The sequence below is a fragment of the Eublepharis macularius genome, chromosome 7 (assembly GCF_028583425.1).
Source record: "Eublepharis macularius isolate TG4126 chromosome 7, MPM_Emac_v1.0, whole genome shotgun sequence".
Taxonomy (NCBI): Eukaryota; Metazoa; Chordata; class Lepidosauria; order Squamata; family Eublepharidae; genus Eublepharis; species Eublepharis macularius.
Genome location: NC_072796.1, coordinates 13688286 through 13694105, shown reverse-complemented (window position 1 = coordinate 13694105; position 5820 = coordinate 13688286). Strand labels below are relative to the sequence as shown.

The 5820-nt window shown below is 47.1% G+C and overlaps 1 non-coding gene across 1 annotated transcript; it reads left to right on the top strand.

The window, feature by feature from the left end:
- The first annotated feature begins 5337 nt into the window (after positions 1-5337).
- Positions 5338-5410, top strand: TRNAD-GUC (transfer RNA aspartic acid (anticodon GUC)). The gene has a single exon. It is a non-coding gene; the product is annotated as a tRNA-Asp (tRNA).
- Positions 5411-5820: the final 410 nt, after the last annotated feature.

Here is a 5820-nt window from a genome sequence, read left to right as displayed (position 1 = left end):
CTCAGAGAGAAACCCAAGCAAGGATGGGCTGGGTTGTCAAAGTCTCTTCTCTACCCCTGGTATTAGCTTTGGACAGCTGTTCACCAGAGGTTAAAGAGTGGATTCGTTTTGCATAATAATGTGGAATGGTTGGAAGAGTGAGACAGTACATTAAAGTTAACAGAGCTGCCAATGGCACAGGCCTCTGTGGAGGATCTTAGAGGGGCAAAGGAAGCAAAATCATTGGATGGAGGCCAAAAGAGGAGACGCACACCAACTTTTGGTGTAATAAGAAGGATACAAAGAGGCGTCTTTCTTTTCCAGACTCCAGCTTTGTGAGTCTGAACCAAACACGCACATTTAGTGCTCAGCTCATAGAAACTGGAGTCCCCATGGAACCTGTTTCTGATTTTCCCACAAGTTATCAGACAGACCCCTCCAAAGTGAAGCAATTCCCCTGGTAATTTCTGCGCAAGAAAGAAGTGCACGCTATCATTTCCCCCTTACTATTGCAGGGACGAAAGAGTGCTTGATTTTGGATCCTATCCAATATATGCACTTAATGACCCTTAACCCACTAATTAGTGGAGAGATTTGCTGCAATTAAATAGGAGATGTTGAGGCACGTGGGCCAAACCCATCTGTCCACTGAGTAGTGATGGTGGCTAAAGCTAGTTTCTACAAACAGCTCTCAGGGCCAAGCTACACATGACGAATGACACTTGAACGGCAAGTGGATTGAGTGGAGGGCAAGTGAACAGGGAGAAATACACTTGCCGTTCACGTGTCATTTGTCACTTGTAGCTTTGCCCTCAGCCTTCTCCATGACAAGCTCATTTCCTCTGAATAGGGGCAGCGTTGCCAGACTCCTGACTGGGACAGGGATTCTATTACCCTGCTTTTGGTTATAAACCACCTCTTGGAGTGATAATTCCTCTCACAGAATCTCTGGAAACGCTATGGTTTCTGGTGATTCTTAGGGCCAAGCTACACATGACGAATGACACTTGAACGGCAAGTGGATTGAGTGGAGGGCAAGTGAACAGGGAGAAATACACTTGCCGTTCACGTGTCATTTGTCACTTGTAGCTTTGCCCTCAGCCTTCTCCATGACAAGCTCATTTCCTCTGAATAGGGGCAGCGTTGCCAGACTCCTGACTGGGACAGGGATTCTATTACCCTGCTTTTGGTTATAAACCACCTCTTGGAGTGATAATTCCTCTCACAGAATCTCTGGAAACGCTATGGTTTCTGGTGATTCTTAGGGCCAAGCTACACATGACGAATGACACTTGAACGGCAAGTGGATTGAGTGGAGGGCAAGTGAACAGGGAGAAATACACTTGCCGTTCACGTGTCATTTGTCACTTGTAGCTTTGCCCTCAGCCTTCTCCATGACAAGCTCATTTCCTCTGAATAGGGGCAGCGTTGCCAGACTCCTGACTGGGACAGGGATTCTATTACCCTGCTTTTGGTTATAAACCACCTCTTGGAGTGATAATTCCTCTCACAGAATCTCTGGAAACGCTATGGTTTCTGGTGATTCTTAGGGCCAAGCTACACATGACGAATGACACTTGAACGGCAAGTGGATTGAGTGGAGGGCAAGTGAACAGGGAGAAATACACTTGCCGTTCACGTGTCATTCGTCATGTGTAGCTTGGCCCACAGTCCTGATTGGTTCCCAGGCTGGTGGGCCAACTCTCTCAGACCTCAAGAAGCCTCATTGTCTCTAGGCAAAATCTCAACCTTTACCCTTTCAGCTGTTGTTGCCCAACTACAATGTGTGAGAGAGAGCTTTTTAGCTCCATGCTACTCTACCTGGAGTTGGCTGGCATGGATGGACTCTTTGCTAAGCCCTGGAAAAAACCACTATCCTTGGAACTGAGGGTGAAGCTACAAGTGACGAATGACACTTGAACAGCAAGTGTATTTCTTCCTGTTCACTTGTGCTCCACTCAATCCACTTGCTGTTCAAGGGCCAAGCTACACATGACGAATGACACTTGAACGGCAAGTGGATTGAGTGGAGGGCAAGTGAACAGGGAGAAATACACTTGCTGTTCAAGTGTCATTCGTCATGTGTAGCTTGGCCCTCAGTGTAATAAACCCATTTCTGGGGTCTGCTTCTTCAGAATGCTGATGAAAGAATAACATAATGGATAAGGGTTTTTTTTTAAAAAAAAATCTGGGATCATGATATGTCAAGGATTGCTTTCTCCCATTTCAATCTGCCCCTCAGCTAAGGACGGCTTCAGAAGGCCTTCTCCAGGTGCCCTGTCTTTGGAAATTGGGCAAGTGACGGCCGTTTCCACACGTCCTTATAGGAATATCCCACTCATGGAACACTGGCAGAGCCTTTGTTTGCGAAACGGTTACAGGCTGTTTGGTTTCCATTTTTTTGGGCACCTTTTCTGGGACCAAACAGCCTGCAACCGTTTCACAAATGAATACGTCTGGCTTTATGGGGAAAAGCCACCAGCATTCCGTGAGTGGGACGTTCCTATAAGGTCGATTATTTTCTGTGGTTGCACATTTCTTCTGGAACTCTGTCCATAGATGTGTATGGTTGGTTCCTTCCTGGAAATCATAGAGACACCAACAGAAGTCTAGTCCATCCTTTCCTGCCTGTGGCATTATGTCTAGTAGTTAGTATTTGTAGTTAGGAGGTACATTATTGTTTGCCATTTTAAGATCCCATTTTGGTTATTGAAAATGGCTGTGATTCCTGGTATTTTAATGGCTTTTGGTTAGATGTCATTTTATTTTTTATGACAACAGTGTTATTTTTCTCCTGGTTTCATTTCTGGAAGGATTGAGTGGGGTAGGGGTTGTAGTTTGATTTTATAAAAGTGAAAAAGTGCCCGGAAGGCCAGTTGTTGGGATGGGGTGGGATTTCATACCTAACGACAAGTAATCTCTTACATAACATAAAAAAACTGTTTGTAATCAGAAAAAGATGCCACGGAGAAGTGTTGGAATTTTTGCAAGTGTCCTACGCTCAGTCTTGAAAGAGTTCAATTGTTGTTCTGTTTGTTTAGTCGGATAGCTAGTTAACATAGGACCACTTAGGCTTCGAGAGAAGTTCCCACCAGAGAAAGTGGGTGTCTTTAGTCTTAATGAGGGAATCCAGGAATGTCTATTGGATGAGCCAGTTTATTGGGGGGCAATTAGATAGCAACGTATACTAAGGTTTTATTGCTCTTTGTTTCAGTCTGATACTACAGTCCACTACTACTACTTCACTAAACCATGCAGTCTAAGCTTTTCTCTCTCTAGTACCTACTAGTTGCGACTATCAAGATGTAGTCAGAAACTGTTCGTTGTTTTTCCTACCATATGTACCCTTTTTACCCACTTATGTAGTAAAGTATTTTTATAGAGCTAGTATCACAGAAGTCTACTTATTTCCATTGCGCTATTATCCAGCTCTGCAACTCTGCAAACTTATATCTAATTGCTGTGCAGCTGCCAACAAGAAGACTCCCTGCCCCCTACATTATGTAAAACTAGAAACAAAGCCAGTTGTGGGGGGGGGAATACAACAGGATCTAGGAAGAGCAGAGTAGGCGGGCCAGGCATTGCCCCCTCCTGAGTGCCGCAATGCCTGTGACAGGCAGCCGCCCATTCCGGCCCTGTTGGGGATGGATTGAGCCACCACAGGCAGGGAGCGCCATGGGGGGAGGGGGCAGCAGCGCCAGGCAACCTGGTGGGCTCCTGTGTCTGGCAGCAGCCCTTTCCAGCCCCATTGGCACAGAATTGGGCTGCTGCAGGCGGGTAGCACCGCCAGGGAGGAGCCACCAGGGAGCGCTGCCTGCTGGGATCCTCCTCCTTGCAGCAGCCCATTCTGGCCATATTGAGGTTGGAACAGGCTGCTGCCTGGGCCACTGCAGGCTGGGAGTGCTGCTGGGGGGTGGGGGGTGGCACTAGGTGCCCTAGTGGGCTCTTTTGCCCAACAGCAGCCTGTTCTGCCTCCCCCCCCCCCCCCCGCTGGTAAAAGAGGCCAGGTCTACTAGCCCTGTGAACGAATGGGAGGTAGACCTTGCCTCTGTGGGTCCAGAGGTCAGGTCTACTGGCCGGGCAAATCTATAGGCTGTAGATCTGGCCGCCGGGAGTACAGAAACCAGGTCTACCCAGCTGGCAGACCTATGGCAGGTAGACCTGGCCTCTCCAAGTCCAAAGGCCAGGCCTACTGAAGTAGCCAAGGAAGAGAAGGTAGACCTGGTCTCTGAAGGCACAGAAGCCAGGTCTATGAGCCTGCCAAGGGGAGCTGGAGCAGCAGGAGCGATGGCCCTCATGTGCCCCGATCCAGTCTAATCAGGTGGCTGGCGAGCAGGGAGAGTCACTGGGGGTGGGGTGGGGTGGGGTGGGGTGGGGTGGGGTGGGGGAGAAGTCAGGCAAGAGTAGCGTGCGGCGGAGATGGGGAAGGCAAGGGAAGAATGCAGGGAAGGGAAAGGCAGGCAGGCAGTAGACTAGCAGGTGGGGTGCACGCCACGGGGGTCACAATATTTACCCTTGTCAAGATGCCAACGGAGAGAAGTCATACAACAAACCTTTTCTTTTAATGGTTCATGTGTCTTAACAGGGTAACCCTTGCCTCAGTCAATTTTTGGCTCAAGTTGAAATATATTTCACAGGGCCTAGCACCCTTAATCTTCCAAGGTAACTACCAATCCTCTTGGGAAAAGGTAGTATGCCATGAGCTGTTGAGTGTAGGACTTTCTCCACCATCTGTCCTAGGAATGGGTGATGATGAAGCTGAAGCAATGGTAAGACAATGGCTGTCAGACATTGAGCGACAGGGAGACCTTATTAATGTTCCAAATGTTATGATTTCAGAAAATCTTAGGTACATTGTAGCTCTGGACCCCTACCTTACCCTACTGAAGACCTTGGGCCAACAGAGGGCATTGTCCCAGGTTAGATGGAGAGTCCCCCCCCCCCCGTGGTGTTAGAGGGGAGATATAAAAAGATCCCCATACAGGAGAGAATTTGCCCCTGGGGCACTGGCGAGGTGGAAACAACCAAACATGTTTTACTTTATTGTTACTTTTACCAGGAAATTCGTTTACAATGTATTTTTCCTTTGCTTAGAAGGTTTCTCTGTCGTTCTGACTATGATATATTAAGAATGTCTTTAGATTACTATCTGCCGTGCAAAATTTTTTGTGGCGGCTTGCAGAATTTGCTAGACAAGCATGTGTACTGAATTTAAATTTTAGTTAAATTATATAAATTGAGACTGGTTTTTTTTTGGTTGTTATGGCAGAGCTCTCTTTTGTAATCTGTAAGTCTGAGATTTGTGCTGGTCATTGACTGAATAAACTTGGTTGGTTGGTTGGTTGCCTTAACATGGGGAGAGGCTGTGGCTCAGTGGCAGAGCATCTGCTTGTCATGCAGAAGGTCCCAGGTTCAATCCCTGGCACCTCCAGTTGAAAGGACCCATTAGTAGGTGACCTGGAAGACCCTGGAGAGGAGCTGCCAGAGTAGTCAATGGTAACCTTAATGGGCCAAGGGTCTGATTCAATATAAGGCAGCTTCATGTGTGTTCAATAGATCTACTTTTTTAAAGGAGGTGGGGGTTGCAATCGGATAATATCAGTGGGTGCAATCTAGCTAAAGCTAAACTCCAATACATTGTGGTGTAAGTATCTCCCATTCAAGTAGCAGGATTTATAACTGGTTAACTTTAGCTGGATCCTTCATTTAGAGGGTTTTTTCCCTTTGTCTGTAGGCAATGTAGCTTGCTCCAAGGATCCAAGCAAAACAAATCCCTGAACCAAATAAAAAGCAAATAAGGATATTCAGGCTTTTTTTCTGGGAAAAGAGTTGGTGGAACTC